The sequence below is a fragment of the Mesoplodon bidens genome, assembly GCF_964165515.1.
Source record: "Mesoplodon bidens genome assembly, chromosome: 15".
Taxonomy (NCBI): Eukaryota; Metazoa; Chordata; class Mammalia; order Artiodactyla; family Ziphiidae; genus Mesoplodon; species Mesoplodon bidens.
In genome coordinates this window covers 67,077,796-67,099,018 of record NC_138171.1, presented here as the reverse complement: position 1 = coordinate 67,099,018, position 21,223 = coordinate 67,077,796, and the positions used below count along the sequence as shown (strand labels likewise).

Sequence of the window (21,223 nt, the reverse complement as noted above, 5' to 3'; positions counted from 1 at the left end):
AACCATCCACATGGATGCAGTAAACCTCTTCCCACTGTTTTCATATTTACCCGTGGAGCTGTGGTTAGCCATTGTCTACACAACTAGGGAATGAGGGAATGTATGACCCTGTTCTGTTGGCTGCCTGGATCTTTTCCTTAGGGAGTCATGGCCATGCGTGGCCTGTAATGTGTTGGCAATTGTGTCAATGATGTTGGATCTCAGTGACATCATTCCCACAAGAATGAACCCCACCTGAGAGGACTGGGGAGACAGCATCTCTGCAGACACCCTGGAAGGCTCTCAGTTCACCCTAGAACTTAGGAGTTTTTTATATCTATAATGCCTGCTCTCGGAACCCCTGTGCCCAGGGTCACTCCTAACTCTAGTCTCTCAAGATTCTCTCTCAAAGATCCCCTCATGTTTAACCCTCTCTCTCCTGCATACAGAACACTAGGTATTTCCCACTTATTCCATCCCTGTGTTCACTTACTGGTAAGGTTTAGTCCAGGGTTACTCAAACAGGTGGGTCCCAGTGTCTGTGGTGTATGAAAGGTTCTCTGGCAGCTGTGATGCTGGCAGAGGGTTGAGAACCACTCAGAAATACTCTAATGTTAAGAGTGGTTACATATGAATTATATGGTCTTTGCCTCTTTCTTTTATACATACATTTCTGAATTATTTCCAAGTAGCTTTTCTTTTAAAGAGAAAAATAGAGCAAATTTCATAATCTACAGGAAGATTTGAATTTGTACAACTTGTCCAGTTTTCCTAGAATAGGCCAGAGGTGCCTGACACACAAAATCCACAGCATCCATGTACTGGTCCCAGTCACTGCATTACTCAGAAGCTTGTTAGAAATGCAGCCTCTCGGGCTCCACCCCAGACCTGCAGATCAGAGCCTACCTTTTAACAAGGTCCCCAAGGGATTTGTGTGCACATGAAAGTTTGAGAAGAGCTGATCTATCGAACCAAGAGTGTCCTGGGCTTTAAGTATCTCCTAAGATAAGAAAGTTCCCAAGATGAATATCAGTAGGCCGTCTCTCACAAGCTCCAAGAAGGCTAACTTATTAACATTAAATCAAAAATTCAAGTTAAGTGTTCCTAAGTGTTCCTCTCTGAAGCCACAGCGGTAAACTGTGTTTTAGTCACATTTGCCCATAATGCCATATATGCCATAAATACAAGGAACCCTCTCCAATATGAACATAATTCCTTTAGCAATCATTCCAAAGGTAAATGAGGCTCTGCTTACACTTCTCCTACTGCATGAAGTATTTCTGTAACTCATTTAGAACATGTATCAGGATGACCTAACCCAACTTGTATTTTTGTTTCTACTCAAATATTTGGACTCAAATATGCTCCTTGTTGAAATATGCATTAATTTCTCCTTGCTCTGCTTTCCAGGGGAATGGAGAAGAGCTTATCAGGGCCCTAGAATAACAAATTATATTTCTAAAAATGAGAACCCATAATAAACACAAGATTGTTCAGATTCAGAGGCTATTTATCAAAGCCCCTGAAGGATTTTGAAACACATAAGTTCCAAGCTTCTGGGGGAAGAATTTTAAATGTTCCTGCAATGTTCTCAATGTGTCAGTTTTTGACACAAAATAACTTCACTACCGGGGTCCTCTGGTGGGTGTCTTCATAAACACCATTTCCCATCTATTCAGAAGATGAAATACATGAAAAGGGCTTTATTGGGCGTGTTTTTCTTTATCCTCTGACAGTCAGACAATCACAGAAGGCAAAGAAGTCGAGAGAAAGCAGGAAACCTATACACACAAAAACCAGCAGACAAATGAGGTTCCCATCCCAACAGCACCTCACCTGCTTTCCAAGCTCCTGAAGCGTGTACCTGGGACGGAGGTGATGGTTACGTGCAGTGCCTGATGGCGGCCACTTGGCATGACATTTCCTACGGGCTGAGAATCAGTGCTGTTGAGCGGATTTAACTCATCTGCTGAAACGGTGGTGGCGAGGCACACATCTCCTCTTAACACACGGCACACAGCTACCTGTGGCCACGTAAGAGAGCTTGGTACTTACCCCAGTTTTGAGGTCCCACTCCAGTTGTGTGAGTGTCCCCAGGAGGAGAAAGAGAATATTTGAAATGGCAACAAACGAACACTTGCCCACTGTTTGTGGTACTGAGTTAACAAAAGAGCAAGGTCAGGTCATCAGAGACATTTGCCTTTAATTTGGACGATAATCTTCCTTGAGATTTCCTATGTTGCTCACTTTAGGTGATTCTTGAAAATGGGGAAAAAATCTTCAGTACATGAATTGCAGTATGTGAATGAACTGGTTTATGAGCACGACTATTACTTTTTCATAATATAAAGGGCCATATTTGAAAAGAAAATGTTGTTTTAAGCTTTCCCTTGGTGTTCAGAGTCCATTCAATATTCCTGATTTATGTCTTCAAACCAGCCGACAGCTTCTAGAAAATCCCAGGCCAGTCAATGTGCATTTCTAGAGTATGCTTTTAAGTAGGAGAACTGCTAAGGTTTAAAAAGAAAAAAAAAGTGACAGACATCTACACATTGTTTCTTCTGGAAACTGATCTTAGGATCAAGGCTATCTGTGTGGGAGCTCTGAGCCGACTTTGAGCCTTTCTTTCTAGCAGAGCCAGTGCTGCTGCCCAAGGGTGGGCAGAGAAACTTCCCCGTGGGATTTTTAGTGGGGTCACAAGCTACCGGGCCAGGATGTCAAAGCCCTGAATACTCTTTGTATAACTTTGCACAAAGGTGCTGTTCAGAAAGTCTGCAATCAAGTGGATACTTTTTGCCCTATTAGCACAAATTAGTTCTATTGATTGGTTTATTGGATGGCACCAAGCACAGAGCTGGTTTCCAAAAGGATAACACCTACACGGTGGCTGGGTGATTTAACTAGAGAGACCGCATAAGGGATACACAAAGGTACCATATGCAAGGCAGTGGAACTGGACAGGACAGAGCAGGTGCCACGCAGAGGGTGATAGAGCACATGGGTTTTAATATCTACTGGCTCTTCAGTTACGTCCTTAGTTGGCAACTTATTAGCTCTGTGGTCTTACGCTCACTTCTTAACCTCTCTGAGCCTCTATCTCCTCATTCACTAAATGAGTGATAATGTTAGTCCCCATCTCCAGAAGCTGAGTAAGTACTAAAGAGTTAACCACTCCCATCTATGTAAATGGCACAAGCCAGCACCTCGGAGTCTTTCTGGACATTCCCCCTCCCCTCTCCTCACATCCACCAACTCATCAAGTCCTGTGCATTTTCCTTTTTTGAGATCTCCCCATTCCACTCATACCTCCCCATTTCTTCTCCTGCCACACCTCGCAGGCTACAAGTTGCTGGGGTCGTCTCTTCATTGGTCTCGCAAATTGTGGCTGATCTACTCCAACCATTCAGAACTCTGGAACTAGAGCAATCTGCTAAAATGCAGTCAGACTCTTCCTCCTCTCTACCCCTTGGCTGTAGCTTGAACTTGGCAGTGGCTTCCACTGCATTTACCCTTCATGTGTCCTTCACAGTCTCCAAGCTTCCTCTCTACCACTCACCACACACCCACCTTGTTCATTATTTTCCAGCCACACCTGGTCTGCTCTCAGTTTCTCCAATTTTCCATGTTCTATCTTCCCTCAGGGGCTGTGTATGTGCTATTGTCTCTACTTGAAGTGTTCTGATCCTACTTCTCTCCTCGTTTTCTCCTGCTCATCCTCCAAGCCTCAGCTTACCTGTCCTTTTCCTGTGCACTTTCCTCTAAACCCCCAGGCTAATTAATCGGATCTCCAGGAAGTGCAGTTCATCCATCAGAACCCTCACCCGAGCACAGACATTTATTTATATCACTGTTCAACGCACGCCTGTTCCCACACTAGTCCACCCTCCTGTAAGGGTAGAGGCAGTGCTTGTTTTGCACACGACGTTATTCACAGACTCTATCACAGCTCCTGGCTGTGGGGAGTATTTGATGAATTTGGCTGAATAGTTGAATAACTAAACAACTGATCAATGGATAGAGCTGAGCACAACGCCTGGCACATTGGAAGAAACCTTCTCTGCCTGCGATGGATTATTATTATGGTTGTTGGTTGGGGTGAAAAAAAAGATGGTGAACAGAGACAGAAGATGGGAACTTCAGTTCAGCCCCGCACATTGTAGCAGAGCTGCCAGAGCCCCGCCCTTATCCTCCGGGTCCTCACCTCTACACGCAAGACTCTCTGCCTGAGCAGTTTCTTGTTTGTATGTTTTGTTTCTGGCTGCAGGAACCTTTTCTACGATCATTGAGGAAAAGCCAGAGGTGCCGGAGAGCTAACACCCCTGGAAGCAGCCTTCAGCAACCGATGACCAGGGGTTTGCAGGGCGATGCTGCAGTGTCCTCTGCCCTGGGTTGGTAACGCTCATGTTCCACACTGCTTCTCGGCATTCCCCGGTGGGGCTAAGCTCTACTTGCCCGCCTCGTTGAACACTCCATCCCTTTTGCTTCCTCCCCTTCCCTAGAGCACTTCCTTACTTCCCTACTGGTGCTCCCTGGGATCATCCCACAAGTGAACCACTTGCACTTGACTTTGTCTCGACTCATACTCTGAGGAGGCCGTATGATGCCCCCAGTTTCACGGTGAGGAAGACCAACTTTAAATCCATCGTGACTGGGTTAACAATATCTACACTTACTCTTAGCACCTTTTACCTTGTAGGGCACGGCTGAGGTCCTGGAAGAGGCCCTGTAATCCTTGTTTGGGCTTCAGACCCAGATCTGAGGGGCAACATGTGCCTTCTGAAGATGCTCTTGCAAGAGGAGCTACAGAGTCTGGCTCCAATTCCCCAAGTGCCAGGTGCAGCCCCCCCGACAAAGCTGAAACCCTGGTTTTGAGGGGTGTAGAGTCAGTGACAACAGACTATAAAATCTAGGAATATAGAAAGGAGTTTGCAGAACTGTCCAGCTCAGTTCCAATCTATCTCAGAGTTCCTTACCTTCATTCCACTCCCAACACATCATGTGAAAAAACAGGCATTTACTGTGATTTGGTGATTCTCAGGTGAATGACTTGTCGGCATGCACACAAACCCTGGTGGAAAGAAAGGGCGGAGCCTGTTGGATATTGGGGAGAGGATGGGACATGGACACTTGACAAACTCTGTACCCCATTCTGTTGCCTTTCTGATGACCACACATTTACATTACCATCCCGTCCCACAGGGCCACCTGGGTTTATGATCTTTGCTGTGGCTTAGCTCAAATAGAAACCCTCAGTGAAAGCTTCCCTGACCACTGAGGCTGAATAAATCACTGCCTCCTCTTGGTCCCCATAGCAATACATAAGCTACTGTGCAAGATTCTGCTAGCATCCATCCCCCACCACATGAGAATGAAGTGGGCACACCTCTCTCACCCCTTCAGGTCTTTCATATTCACCCCTATCTTCTTTTTTCCTTTTTGAGGTGAAATTCACCTAACATTAAACTAACTGTGTTAAAGCGAGCATTTCAGTCGCATGTGGTACATTCACAATGTTGTGTAATCAGCTAGTTCCAAAGCATTTTCATCACCCCCAAAGAAAACCCCATACCCACTAGGCAGTTACTCCCAACTTGCTTTCTGTCTCTCTGTATTCTTAGCACTAAGCATGTAGTTAGCATTTGATACATTCTTTTTGGGGGAATGAATGATAATTTACTGTGATAAGAGGCAAGGGGTGGAGCTGCAGCATCTTCAAATCCAAGCACAGGTGGTTGAAAGGATCACTCTGGATCCAGACTGCCTGAATTTGGATGCCAGGTTTACATCTGCATAACTCAGCAAGATAGCTAAACTTTTGTGCCTCAGTTTCCTTGTCTATGAGATGAGAACAAAAACAGAATCTACCTTGAGGAGATGTTATGTCAATTAAATGAATCAGTATGTATAAAACACTCAGAACAGTAGCTGGCATGTAGAAAACCAGATCAGTGTGTGCTAAATAACAAGTGACACCCTACACTATCGCTGTTGGAGTAATAGCCTCTGAGTTCAGCTTCCAAGAGAGAGTTAGAACAGAAATCTACACCTAGAAAACTGCCATGCTGACATGCGATGGCTCTCCATGAAAAGGATGTTCATGCTGCATTTGCTCTTAAGTAACTGTCCGTCCTCTTATCCCACTCCTGCCACCCTGACCACTCCACCCCACCGCCCTCCCCCACCCCAACACCCAGACTACTGCCCTAGTCTCAGTTGTGTGTATTAATGCGGCCAGCATGCAAGTTCCAGGAGGGTAGGGACCATGTCTGTTTTGTGCATCTCTGTTTTCCCTACACCTAGCACATAATCAACACTCAGTGACTGACTGTTGAATAAATAAATTAATTAATGTATACAATGATCTATCCTTCCCACCATAAAATTTCAGAATATATTACCATCTCTGCCTCCTCAGCTGCTCCCTCTGCTTCAAAAAGGAACTTGTCAGAGCATAAAAGCTCATGCAAGGTGTACTCCTCCCTCAGCTTCCTGTCTGTACCTGTTCACACCTCCTCTTTCCACCTGTCCTTGGTGGGGGAGGGAAGAGAGTGACAGGGGATAAGGGTTACTGATCCCTCGTGTCCCTTTGCCTCTGAGCTGGTCCCCACACAGCTTTATGTTCTAGCTGGGCCTCAGCCTTGATGTAAAACTCTCCAGTTCCATATAAATAATGGTTGTAATTAATAATAAATGAACAGCCTGGGAGATTGCAGAGCAGAATTTAGTGGCTGGAGATTTACACAGCTGTATTCAGTGCCAATAGGAGTCATGGATATGGAAAAAAAACGGTGGAGCTACCATCTCAGATCCAGGACACTGCTAAGAGGCACCAGGCAACTGGCAGCTCTCAGCCCTGTAGAAAATCGCAGTTGTAATCACAGTTTCCTGGGTTTAAAGGAGAGGAAGGTATTTTTATCTTTTTGGCCTTTCTTCCTCCAAATCAGGGTTATATCCCCCCAAAGTCCAAGCAATTTATTTGGGGAAAGGCAGAAATCTGAACATGAAAGCAAGGCTGGGGAAAGGATTTGGGTACATGGAAGGAAAATGAAATAAGAGCGCTGTGTACTTTTACAAGAACCAATGGGACCGATGAGTCTTGAAGAGATGATGAAGACTGACTTCTACAGAAAGCAAACAAAAATGGACCACAGGATGCACGGTTGGGGTAAAAACCTCTTAGCTCAGATGTACTCACTGAGTGCAGTGCGTGAGCTTCTTCATTACATCCGGTCCTTCCAGGCAACACACGTCTACATTTCCCAGTCCAGTTCCTCCACCTTCTTCCAAATCTTGATTTCCTGAGATGGAAGTCAACAGCTGCAAACATTTTCAAGGTCACTGGCTGATCAACTGCCCATAGCCACAAAGAGGCAGGAGGTAGAACAATGCCAGGTTGCTGACAGGATTCCAAGACAACATGTGTGAAGGGCTGAGCCTAGTAGCTGACACATAGCAAGCACCTAATGAGTAAAAGCCGTCACTGTGATGTTCCAGGCTCAGGGCTGCCTGATACCTGTATATTGTCCCGTTTTCTCTACGTGAAACACACTTGAGGTTCAGAACTCTGCTCAAAAGCAGCTCATAGCACTGTAGAAAATGGCATTTTGTAACCACACATTTTTTCTGAGTGCAAAGGAGAATACTGTTCTTCAAGTACCATTGTACTTAATTTATAGAAGCTGAACTGAGGCTTTAAGATGTTAGGTAACTTGGCCAAAACTACAGCTTGTAAATGACAGAACTGTGATTTGAACACAGATCTGTCATTTCTAAAGTCCCTGAACAACAGCCTCCCCTGTCCTGGACCTCCAGGTTAACATCTCTGTGTGAAAAGAAAAGGGAGAGCGGTCACTAGGAAACTTAGGGGCTCACCAAGTCAAAACTTACCAGACTAGGGACTTCCCTGGTGGTCCAGTGACAAAGAATCCACCTTCCAATGCAGGGGACATGGGTTCGATCCCTGGTCAGGGAACTAAGATCCCACATGCCGTGGGGCAACTAAGCCCGCGCACCACAACAAAAGATCCCTCATGCTGCAATGAAGATGTCGCGTGCTGCAACTAAGACCCAACATAGGCATGCATAAATAAATAAATAAATAAATAAATAAATAAATAAAATATTTAAAAAAAAAACTTGCCCGACTAAACACAATTCCTTCTGGACGCGATGGATGAGGGAGACACCCTGGACATACACAGATCATATAAGACGTTGGATAAGGAACCGTAGTGACCGTGTGGCCAAGATGAAGAGATCTGAAGTAGATATTGGTACAGATGACTAGAAATATTGGGTGCAGGCTTTGAGGAGGCTTCACGCATCCATCCCAAGCAAGGAAAATGTCTAAGTTTTTATTCATCCCATGCATAGTTACAGTTGGTGAAATGGCAGGGTGCTGTGGAGGCACTAAAAGAGATGCCAGAAAACAGGCATTGTCTTAGGTCAGATCCCCTAGAAGCAGAGCCTGAGAAAAAGACTTGGGGGCATTTAACTTTTTGAGGACGTTCTCTTAGGAGAAAACTGCAAAGGAGTAAGAGAAGCAGGATAGGAAAAGAAATAAGATAGGATGTAGTCTCAAAGAACATTTAGCCTAGGCCTGATCCACAGGAACATTCTGGAACCTAAATTATATTGCCAAGCTGTCCTCACCTTGAGGCATGGGGCTGGATTTTGCACTCTGCATAAGTCCATCATGTCTCTGGGTTTCCCCTCCCAGGGTGGGGCATCCCATCAACAGAGGGCAGTTCTCCGGAGAAGGGAGTAGCTCTGGGCCGTTAGCAGCCAACACTCACAGCAGCTGGGGAATGGTTGCATGGCGGGCACCAGAACAGTCTACTACAGACGTTTTCCCTATAGGAAATGCCACGACAGTGAGAGGAAATCTCAGTAGAGAGACCCAGCCAGGCACTGCGTGGGGTGCAGAAGAGGCCAAAAGAGCAGGTATGATTAAGAGGCTGATGAGAAGTGATTCTGAACATGAGAATGGTACGGTGGGTAGGATTATTGCTTTCATTTCTTCCCCCCCAGTTATAAAATTAAATGTCCCCGCCATTGCCATGGCTTCATGGTGGACTGAGGGCACTTCTTCACCCCTTGTTTTGGGCCTGATTTGCTTTGGTCAATGAAATATTAATGAACACCATTTGCACAGAAGCCCTGAACATGCCTCCTGCACTGCTGTGAACCTCCATGGAAAGGGCATAACCTCAGCGGCTACTGGTCAAGGAGAAACGTAGGGAGTAGACATCAACCCAACTGCCACCTTGAGCCACATCCGGCTGAGACACAGCTGACCCACAGACCACAAGCAAGAGGATAAATGTTGTTGTAAACCCACTGGTTGGTAGGCAGCAGGCTCTAATTAACTAGAGGGAAAGATTTTAATGGTTCACTTTTACAACTGTAAGCGGAAATAGAATTTTATTAGGGCACCTGTACTAAAAACACAATTTAAATCGGTAAACAGAGCTCACCACCTCCTGATATGCCATCTCCTCTCATTGGATTTTGTCTAGTCCACCTTTTCCTGGCCTAGAAAAATATCCCAATGACTTCATTTATCAGATGGGGAGACTGAGGCAACAGAGTGAATGACTTTGGGGACAGTCCTCACCCAGAGGAGAGTGGGGACGGGTGGATGGATGCCCAGCCTTCCTCCCCACTGCGGTGTTGACTCTGAGGTTGATTGCTCACCAGGTGCCCCCAGGGGCAACACTCAGTAACACTCTCTCTCTTGCCTTCTTTCTTCCTTGCTTCACTCTCCTCACCTCCTCACAGAGCTTTGTGGGACTGTCTCCCAAATAAACTCTCTACTCCCAAGCCCTTGTCTCAGTATCTGCTTCTGGGGAAAACCCAAACTAAGGCTCTGTGCCACTTCTTCCCAATGCTGTTTGAAATGGCAAAGGGGAAAAATGAATGTTAGTAATGGTTTGACTAGAGAAACAGAACTACAACGAGTGATATACAATGAGGGCTTATTATGGGGATTAGACCTCAAGGCAGTCTCTTAAACTATTATACTATTTTGGCCTTCTGCTTCAAAAGTTCTAAACGTTGATAAACTCCTCCAAATAAAGGGTCTGAATAATTTTCTTGATGTGCCACACATTTCTCTACAGGGGGCCATTCAGTGGAGTGAGCATAATGTATATTGAGTAACCATTGGTCAAAATAGTTGAAGTACTTTGTTGACCTGAAATGTTAGTTGACACGCTTGGACCTTCTCTGGTAGGAGTGAACTTCACCCATGAAGGTAAAGGTCACCATCCCTGGCTGCTGAATCGGAAGTTCAATGGACCATGGTTGTTTGCCACCATTACAGCATCACTGCCTCAAAGTTGTTTTCCAGAGTCTGCTTCAAAAGAGGCATAGAACTTATACCTAAGGAATGAATGCCCTGTCCAACCAGCTTTGGTATTGTTGCTTTTCCTAGAACATTGAGAAAATTAGCACATGTGGAAATCATGTATGTATTCAGTTTTTTCCCATTCTAACTTGACTCATGTTCGAAGAATGTGACATTGGATTATAGGACATTAAAACTGGGCAAAGGAGAAATATTTCCCTATTTGCCGTACACATGCATATATTCACGTACACACACACACACACACACACACATAAAGCCCTAAAGTGCAGGATCCAACTTCAGAGTGATAAATATATTCCATCCAGTCAATGAAAGGATCAAGGGAGAAATGAGAGAGAGAGAGAGAGAAGGTGAGAAAATGTAGTATAAAAAAGGCCAATTAAAAAAAAATAGAACATGACTACAGAGGTAATATGATTTCAAGTAAATCATCTCTACTAACTTTTTAAGAGCTAGAGTTTTAAAAGAAAATATACAATTTAACTGGGCAGATATGTATATGTCTGAGACTGAGACTTTGAATATACCTTATGTAATCAGCAAAACTTCTCCTTCCTGTATCCATGTTGTTGCTCTCCTTTGACGCTGACTCTGACCTTGGCCGTGTGACTTGCTCTGGTCAATGGGACAAAAGCAAAGGTGACAAGAGCAGAGACAAGAGAAGCGTTTGCACACCGAGCCTTTCCTCTCTCGCTGTTCTTGGAAATCTGCTGTCATTACGTGAAGGAGCTGGGCTAGTGTGCTGGCTGCTGAGAACCGTGCAGCCAATCAATCCCTCCACCTCAGCCAACAACCAGCCAACTCCAGAAGCAGCGCCGCGGACATGACCATGACGCGACACTGAGCACAGATCTGTGAGTAAGCCCAGACAAGGCCAGCACAACGGCGCCGCTGAGCCTAGCTCACATTGTCAATTCACAGAAGCACAAGCTAAGTCAATGGCTGTTATTTTAAGCTCCTAAGGTGGAGCTTAAGCTTTAAGGTGGTTTGCTATGCAAACCTAACTGGTACGCTTGACATTATGACATGAAGTACAGCAGAAGGAAGTATAAGATAAGGTCCCTGCCAATAGGGACCCACAATCTAGTTGGGAACCGAAGAATGTAGAATAAAATAGCCAGGTAGTGACGCAGCATGCTGTCAGCATTATGTTCTGGATTAATCAATTATAGAAAAGGTGCTAATTAGGAGGTACAAGCAGGAAGTGAGAAAGAAGTAAAAGGGGTGAGCTAATAATGTGTCTTTAGAGAAGGCAAGGTAGGACAGCCTGAACTCGTACAATCCAGGGAGGTACTTGGCGGGGGGACATGGGAAAGGAACACATGCAAGGAGTAGGGTAGCAGGAGGGCTCGAGGTCTTCTTGGCAGAAACTAACATCAAAACAGAAGGCAATAGGCAATTGCTCAAAAGTCAGAAATAATTTAATTCTCAGTTAAGTCCAATAATGTGCTTTACCTTAGAGGCTGTACTGGGACGTTAATGAGGATGATGAACTGTCTGGATATCTAGGGTTCCATCTGCCCAGCCCTTCTCTTCAGAGCCCCGTGATCCCCATGGCAACTCTGGGCCATCATGTTATTACTCTGGGTCTTTGCTTGGCCCAACGAATCCTCCCAGAGGGAGAAAAGGGGGGGATTGTAAGTCCCTCTGTGAAGTTGTTAAATACAAAGCTTGGGAGATGCCATCAGCCGTGCTTTCCTTCTCATGGGAGAGAAATGAAACTATCACAGAGAGACAGACATGAAAGTCAAGCACAGACCCAGCACCATTCAGGTCTCCCGAGCCGTGGGTTCACCCTGTAGAGGGAAGCAAAAGTTTTCCTGGACCCTTGTAGGGTGCCTGACTGGGTGTGAAAAGTAGACTGCCAGAGACAGATGAACAGGAGAAAAGGATAGACACTTCGTTAAGTTTTACCTGACATGGGTGCCTTCATAAGGAAAGGAAGACCCAAAGAAACAGAACTGGGTATTTTTATGCTGGGTTTGAGGAAGAGCAGACAGTCGTGGAGGAACACGACAGGCTAAGGGGTAGGAGGAAGGCTAGTAAACAGGGGAGACTTAGCATGTCCTGTTTGCTTAGATTCTTCTTGGTGTCTCTTTGTCTTGGGAGACAAAGATTCTCTTTCCTATGGGTATAAGGAGGGCATCCATCACATGAGGATTTTATGACCTTTTGCAGGGGAGAAGGTAGTTCTGCTGTTTTCTCAGACTCCTTTAGCTTAAAATTTTCAACACGCCAAGGTGCTGTATTTGGGGGTAGAGTATCCTGAACCCCATCACTGGTCACTGTCCTTCCCAGGGTTTGGTTGTACAACCCACTTGGATCTGGCTTAGGCTGGGTCTGCAACCAAAGTAACACACTGTGAAAACTGAGGTGCGTAATTAACACGTAGATCAAGATTCCTCCAAATAGAATCTGGGCTCTTTGCCCTCTTTCATGGACCTATCTGAGGGAGACTCAAACAAAAAAAATGCTACTGGGATGGGGATTTTTTTAATCGAAGTAAAGAAAGAGCATCGATTATGGTTCTGGGGAGACCAGAGAGAAGGAGAAAGATGTTCTTCGCGTGGAAGAGATGAAGACACACCCTAGGAAAAGGGGAAAAGTGATTGGAGAACTGGAGAGAGAAAACCCTCGCACCTGTCTTCCCACAAATCCTGTGTGTATACAAATGGAGCCAATCCCCAGTCCCCTAGCATTGTCACTTTGAGCAAATCCAGGATCTGTCAGGAGAGAGGAGAGGGGAAGGGACAGTGGGAGACAGCAGTGGCATCCTGAGAAGACAGGAATTCCGTTTCCCACACAGCTCAGGGAGCCCAGCAAGGAGAGCATTTCTGTCCACCTTGGTGGACTTCAGATGTGGTTAGGGTCAGCGTCCTCATCTGTAAAATGGGTACGATGATCACCCGTAGCTCAAGGGCAGCCATTGGTGTTACACGAAATAACCCACGAGAATGCTGGAATGGTGCCTGGCACTCAGCACACATTCGGGACGTGTGAGTTATTCTGAAGAACTATTCAACAGTGAAAACCCTGTGGCCTCAAAAGGTCATATGACTGATCTATAAAGCAGAATATCAGGAAGAAAACAATTATAGTAGAGGTGAGTCTTCTGAATAAGAGTTAGCCCACTACCACCTCGAAGGCATGGCCTCCAAGACCCTTGAGCAGAGCTGGGAGTCTGCATAGTTCTCACTGATCCCTGCTGTCTTCCAGATCCTCCAAAGGACAAAGAACGCAGACTACAGGGAAGCTGTCCCACAGTCTGAGTGTCGTTGCCTGGAGGGGGCATCGTACGTAATAAGCAATTCTGTAGTTTCATAGAGTCCCTTTGGATGTGCCCCAAAGCCCGCCTGGCCCACCAGGCCACTGGCTCATTAATGGGGCATCTTTGTCATGCAAATGAGATCTCCAGCCAAGTACATTTTGGAAATGTTGGTAGAGAGAGACAATTGCTCATCCTTCTTTAGTGGCTGCACAAAGCAGTAAACACAGGAAAGATCAGCTTCCTTGGAATTCAGGCATAAAGGCAGCAGAGATAAAAGGCAAAGAGATTCTCTCGGTCAACTCTAGCTTCCTTCTGCTGTAGACTGTGGGGAGGTAGGACTGGACAGGGAGTTTCCATAAAGCACAGTGAAGCTAACAGAGCAAATAATGGAGACGGGGGTACTGCCTGCTCCCCTTCTGGGATGGTTAATTTTCTCGTCAGCTTGACTGGCCACCGGGTACCCAGAGAGCTGGTTAAACGTTAATTCTGGGTGTGTCTATGAGGGTGTTTCTGGAAGAGATTAGCACTTGTTTTGTTTTGTTTTGTTTTTTGCAGTACGCGGGCCTCTCACTGCTGTGGCCTCTCCCGCTGCGGAGCACAGGCTCCGGACGCGCAGGCTCAGTGGCCGTGGCTCACGGGCCCAGCTGCTCCGCGGCATGTGGGATCTTCCCAGACCGGGGCACGAACCCGTGTCCCCTGCATCGGCAGGTGGACTCTCAACCACTGCTCCACCAGGGAAGCCTGAGATTAGCATTTGAATTGGTAGTTTGAGTAAAGCAGATGCACCCCCCAACCCCCAAGTCGTGGTAGGGGGGCATCATCCGATCTGTTGAGGGCCTGAATAGAACAGAAAGGGGGAGGAAGGTTGAATTCTCCTGCTTCTGGCCCTCTTGGTTCCCAGGTCTCTAGGCTCAGACTCAAACCTACACCATCAGGTCTGCAGCTCTCAAGCCCTAGAACTACCATCCTTCCTGGGTCTCTACCTTGAGTAGGGCAGACCTTGGGACTTCTCAGCCTCCAGGATTGTGTGCACCAGTACCTTATAATAATTCTCTTCTATCATATTAATTCTATTTCTCCAGTACGCTTTCCTTCCCTCCCAGCACGTATTTCCAGGTGCAGAGACTAGAATGATGAGGGAAAATCATGTGCTCCCTGTCCCGTGGAGCAAACAGCAGCTGCTTGGCCAGTTGGCTGGTGGCAGCGAGTCTCGAGGGCAGAAGATTTGTGGTCAGGTGACATCTGTGATGTACGCAGCGAGAAGGACCTGCTCCTCCGAGGGTGCGTCTATGTCAAAAGTACCAAGAATAGGATGGCTTCTTCTTCACAAGACAAAGTCACTCCAGGGTCTTCTCTCCGTAGTTTGTGTTGAGTAGCATTCCCGGCCTGTGAAAGGGCTCACACAGCTCTGGGAATGAACTTCGGGTCCCTGTTTAGCTCTCGGGCCCCACCTGACCTCTGCTCTTGTGCTCTAGCCCCTCTGGCCTTCTGGGATGCCACAACCCTACCCCTTCCTTGGAGCCTTCGCCTCACTGCTGTTTCTGCTCTGTTGCCCCAACGCCCCTCTGCTGGCACCCCCAGCTGATCAGGCCACGACTAGTTCATGCTCCTCCCGGAGTTCAGTGCAAACATGCCCCACAGAGAAATCACCACTAACCTCTCCTACTAACGTCCAGTTTAATTTCTTCATAATGGTTATCCCTTCATGGCACTATCAGTCTCTGAAACTCTCTTTTTTATGTTTACTTGTTTACCAGTTGCTCTTCTTCTTTAAAGGGGTGGCATAGCCCGATGGTTGAGTCTGGACTCAACAACTAGACCCCCGGTTCTAATTCCAGCCCTGCCACGTTCTAGCTGCAGGATCCTGGGCACGTTGCTCTACCTCTCTGTGCCCCTCTGTAAGGAGGGTGTGTAGTAGCACCTATCTCGGGGGGTGGGGGTGTCCCATGGGGGATGGGGGGAGGTCGGATGACATTACACACCTGGTGGCTGCTTGCTGTTAGCGCTGCTCCACATCGCCCACTGGTATGTGTGTTTCATGACAGGAGGGTTGCCCTGTCTCACCTCTTTACTCCGTGCATCTGCAAAGTGCCTGGAACATAGTAGGTGCACAATAAATGTCTGTTGAATAATGAATGGGTATCACTGATTCAAACTAATGGGGTCACAACCGATCAGCCAGTCTTTCAGGTATGCATGAAAGTTTTGTCAGGCTAGCCTTTCCTGGGAAATGTATTGTTCAGTAATAATAAATAAACAAATGTTTTATTCCATAAAAATGCATTAAAATTGCTAAATGAACCTAAAGAAAAAAGAATCATTCTAGAGAATAAAAATGTAAAGGTAAACCTAATGCCATACAAGTATTTTGAAGAAAGCATCTTCTGTCCTAGCTAGTATAGGTTTAGCCCTAGGTTGTAATTTCCTTGAAGGTAGTGGATGTTATATTTCTCTTCAACCTCAAGGGTTCTGTTTTCCTAAATGTATGTTGAGGAACTTTAGACTTTATGGGAGAAGTCTATTTGTGAACTTGTGCAAGTTCTTTCACTCGATATTTTTTCCATTCACTATAGTCAAGTAGAGCATAAAATACTTAATGAGAAAATATACTAATGATATTTTACACATTTTTGAGTTAACCCGACTCCCATGGAATTGACACACTGACATTTTGTCCATTTGTGTATCCATCTAACTCTTATGAATTTGTTCTGTTCCTTTAGCTCTAGCACCAGGAAATCTGCCAAGTTCCTTACATAACTTAACTAATTAAACTTCATGGGACTCTATAGGAGGTAGTATAAAAATCCTGTTTTATAATGAAGAAATTAAGAATCAGAGAGGTGAAGTGACTTGCCAAACATCACACAGCTATGAAGTGGCACAGCAGAGATCTGAACACAGTCCTTTAAACTGTAAATCCCATGCTGCTAACCACTACCTTAAAGGGTTACCCTGAGCAGAGGAGGGCAGGAGAGCTAAGCTTTGTGGTCATCCCACCAGGGCGCTTGATGCCTCCAGACCTGAAAGCCCACCTGATCTTCAGTTTGAAGGTCCCCCTTTTCAGCCCTCTATCTGTTACCCTGAGCTGGCCCCCAAGGGAAGCTTCCTAAAACAGTGCCAGCATCTGCCGCCCTTAATGGGACTTCCCAACCAACTACTACCGTCTATTGATTCCAGAGTTGGCGGGAATTCTCAGGTAGGTGCTTCATCTCCCATCCCGTTACAATGACACCTGTCCAGCACCAGCATTTCAAAATGGCACCATTTTTGAAGTTCATGGCCCCTTGTTAATTAATTCAGATATGTACTCTTTTTCAATTAAAATCTTCCTGTCTGGCCTGGAATTACTTTCACACTCACTGTCATAAACTGGCAGGTTCTTTAACTCTTATCTGTAATGTATTCATCTAAAAGATTTTTTTTTTTTTTTTTTTTTTTGTGGTACGGGCCTCTCACTGTTGTGGCCTCTCCCGTTGCGGAGCACAGGCTCCGGACGCGCAGGCCCAGCGGCCATGGCTCACGGGCCCAGCCGCTCCGTGGCATGCGGGATCCCCCCGGACCGGGGCACGAACCCCCGTCCCCTGCATCGGCAGGCGGACTCCCAACCACTGCGCCACCAGGGAAGCCCATCTAAAAGATTTTTTACCACAAATTTGTACAACTAAAAAAATAAATCCTACGCTTTTAAACATAATGTGTGGGGGCTTTTTGTGTTTTTTTTTTTTTAGACATAATGTGTTTTATGGCGCCTCCTCTCTCAAGATAGTTATGTGACTATTTTCTTAAGGGAAAGTAACATGGATTGCTTTTAAAGGAAACTCACGATTTCCAACCAGATCAGGACTTAGAATGCCAAGCTGAAGACAGGGGCTAGGAAGCTGTGGCTTGGCACTAAATACAAACCCTATTCCACAAAGAACTCATGCATTTCTGTAAAATGGGACCGATGATACCCAACTCCTAAGAATACAGCAAGAATTAAAGGAGATAATACCTGTAAAGCATTTAACTCACTGTCTGGCACATCGTAAGTGATCCACCTAAATTTCCATTCAGTAGCTCAAGAGTTCCTTGGAGGGAATGCAAGATACACTTGCCTTGTTTTTAATTCTATTCAACAGAGAAAGCACAAAGACAGATCCTAAAGCCCCATGGCATGTAAGTTTCCAAACCCTCACTGGACGTTTAAATTCAGTTCTGCTTTTAAGACTTCCCTTAGGCCGTTCTCCGTTCTGAATCTGTACAAACCTCACTAGTTCTCACAGATAGGAATGGTCCCTACAGCTGCAGCATCAAAGCATTTATCTGGCCAAACACAGGCACAGTTCTGCAGGTATCCCCACTCGGGAAGCCTGAATGGAGGTGTTTACTAAGTGGGGAGGGGTTGTGGATGGACCGCATCACTTGACAGCAGTGTTTTAATATTGCTCTGCTTCTGTACACGTTGGCCAAACCATTGTTCAGTACTGTAAAGCCAACAGCCTGTACTTTTCCATTTAATTTTATTAGATTATTTCTAAAGAGAGTTTCCACACTGTTTGAAACCCATGTTTCCATTTTAAGCCACTGACGTTCATTCCAGTAAGAGCTCAGTGGCCTCTTTAGTTCAGAACAGGGAAGGAAAGGGTGTAGGTTTGGTACCCGTATTTATTTAAGATGCCCATCCCTTACTGGGGGGGCAGACTTAATGCAGCCACATTCCTCATCCCACCCTTCTTCCTTGGCACTGTTCTTTTCTCCTCTCTGCCTCTTTTGTTATGCAGCCTTTTGAATAAATAGCCAACCCAAAAAGCATCTTGACATGTTGTTTCCAATTAGCTTCCTCTGTAGATTTGGCTCCAATGCCAGCACCTGCAGAGGTGGCCGGTAACATCTACAAGGTTGTTTTTACATAACCGCGCAGCAGAAGGATAAAGCCTGTGCGTACAAGTTAAAGTCGTTTGGAAACCGATTTGAGAAGCAAATATCCCAGGAAGTGATTAATAATTTAAACCCTGACCCAAGCTCAAAACAAATGTGGGACGACAGAGAAAAATGAGCCTTCTGCAGTGCCGTGTTGGGACAAGGATGTGAGTGTCCAGTGAATAGGTGTGTGGCTCACGGCCAGAAGCCCTCAGTGTGTTGGTTTTCCCTGTCATTCTAAGTCAGCTTCCCTCCACGACACATCTGTAGAAGGGAACTGAAGGACACTAAAGAAAATACCTTGGGGCTTCCCTGGTGGTGCAGTAGTTAAGAATCCACCTGCCAATGCAGGGGACACAGGATAGATCCCTGGCCCGGGAAGATCCCACGTGCCGCGGAGCAACTAAGCCTGTGCACCACAACTACTGAGCCCGCGTGCCACAGCTACTGAATCCTGCACGCCTAGAGCCCGTGCTCTGCAACAAGAGAAGCCACGACAATGAGAAAACTGTGCACCACAACGAAGAGTAGCCCCTGCTCACCACAACTAGAGAAAGCCCGCACACAGCAACAAAGACCCAACACAGCCAATAAATAAATTATTTAATTTAAAAAAAAAGAAAAAGAAAATACCTTGGATTCAGGCCAACTCATTTAAAACTAAAGCCAAAGTGAAGAGGTTCCTCTGGCTACCTGTTTCCCATAGATTTTTTTTTTTTTTTTTTTTTTGGCTGTGTTGGGTCTTAGTTGCAACACGCAGGATCTTTCATTGCGGCGTGCGGGCTTCTCTCTAGTTGTGGCGTGCAGGCTCCAGAGCACATGGGTTCTGTAGTTGTGGCGTGCGGGCTCTCTAGTTGTGGCATGCAAGCTCAGTAGTTGCGGTACATGGGCTTAGTTGCACTGGGGCATGTGGGATCTTAGTTCCCCAACCAGGGTTCGAACCGGCGTCCTCTGCATTGCAAGATGGATTCTTAACCACTGGACCACCAGGAAAGTCCCGCCCATAGATTTTAATCCAATCACTTTGGCATTTGGTATCTGCAGCTTTCAATTGCCTTAAATCAGTGATTCTTCATCTTTTTGCACGCATGATCCCTCTGGCTGTCTGAGCGAGTCAGTGGGCTGCTTCTCAGGATAATATTTTAATTCATAAAATACAGTACACAGGATTTCAAAGGAAAAGAATTATTTTAAATACTTTTGTCAAAATATTATAAAAACAAATTTTGATAGAGTAATATATGTGGTTCTTTATTTGTTCTTCAGTTCCCAAATGTAATTCTTTCTAAACTTTTCTTTTGAAATAACTTTAGACTTACAGAATGTTGCAAAAATAGTAGAGTACGTTCAATACACACTTCACTCAGATTCCCCCAATGTTCACATCTTAGATAACCGTAGTACATCTATCAAAACTAAGAAATTAACATTGGTGCCATTCTCTGAACTTAACTGTGCACTGTATTTGGATTTCACTGGTTTTTCCATCAATGTCCTTTTACTGTTCCAGGATCCAATCCAGGGTCCCACATTGTATGTAGCTGTTGTGTCTCCCTAGTCTTTTGTGACCTTGACACTTTTGAAGAATACTTGTTAGTTATTTTTAGAATGTCCCTTAATTTGGGTTTATCTGGTGTTTCTTATGATTAGATTGTGATTACGCATTTCTCACAAGAATGTGTTTTCTTATGAATACATTTAGTAACCAGCTACCTTAATAAATGCAGCAAATAACTATCTATTTAATGCATTGAAAAGCTAACTACCTTAATACATAACTATCCTAATTTTGAAGTGGTGAAGGGCATAAATGATATTTTGTGAGCTGCAACAACTAAAATGTGGTATGAAAATATCTGTGACTTCTGTTAGTGACAAAATCACAAATACTGCTAATAGTGCTGTGGATTGGTTCCAAGCTTTAAATTGGAGGGAATTGATAAATATCAGTCAGGAAAATAAAGACTTTCTTCAATCCAAGTCCAAAGACCTCCCTGATTTCTATTTATGGATCTGGGGACCCCTGGTGAAGAACCCCTGTCCAGAGCTACCAATATTCACAGATAATAGAGATGAATAAACCATATGCTAAAAGTTATTGCCACAATTGATCTCCCCATTTTTGCCTAGAGACTTCAGAAAAATGAACACAGCTGGATAGATGATCTTTCTTGGAATGCCTCCAAATCATTCAGGTATAAATCCACAACAGAGCAAGGTGACTACAAGGTGACCCAATGGCTCTAAGGTACAAAGACTTCAGTTCTTGGGGGAAGTCTGAGGAACAGACAGCTCTTTGTAAAAATACAAGGGACTCATGTGGCAATGGAACCAGTGACTGACCTGATTTTTTACTACTTTCATGGAATGTCCTCGTTTGTGTGTGTATGTGTATTTTTTTCTTCATGCTACAACTCACATTTACAAACATATCTTCTATATGTTTCCATCCTCATGACTTTGTTTCTACCTGGATAGGAAGTTTCGAAGCAATGGTTTCCTGACCCTGGTTTTGAGACAGCCAATGTCCAGTGTCAGACAGGTCTGGGTACCGAGTCCTTCAGTTACTAAGGCCTAGAAGGGTGAGGATGGGGTGATGAGGCCTCCAACCCAAGACTGGGCTGAAGTGGAACCTGCAACAGTTAGTAACAATGTCCTGAATGACTCCATCATCTCTGAGTAAGAGCATCACGTGCATT

The 21,223-nt window shown here is 45.2% G+C and overlaps 1 long non-coding RNA gene across 1 annotated transcript in view; it reads right to left on the bottom strand.

The window, feature by feature from the left end:
- Nucleotides 1–4,827: 4,827 nt before the first annotated feature.
- Nucleotides 4,828–21,223, bottom strand: part of LOC308628999 — a 193,648-nt gene continuing 177,252 nt past the window's right edge. Inside the window, exons 3-5 of the long non-coding RNA XR_014017618.1 lie at nt 15,602–15,711; nt 7,175–7,277; nt 4,828–5,047 (exon numbers count right to left, since the gene is read on the bottom strand). This is a non-coding gene — a long non-coding RNA (uncharacterized lncRNA). The remainder of the gene's footprint in view (nt 5,048–7,174; nt 7,278–15,601; nt 15,712–21,223) is intronic.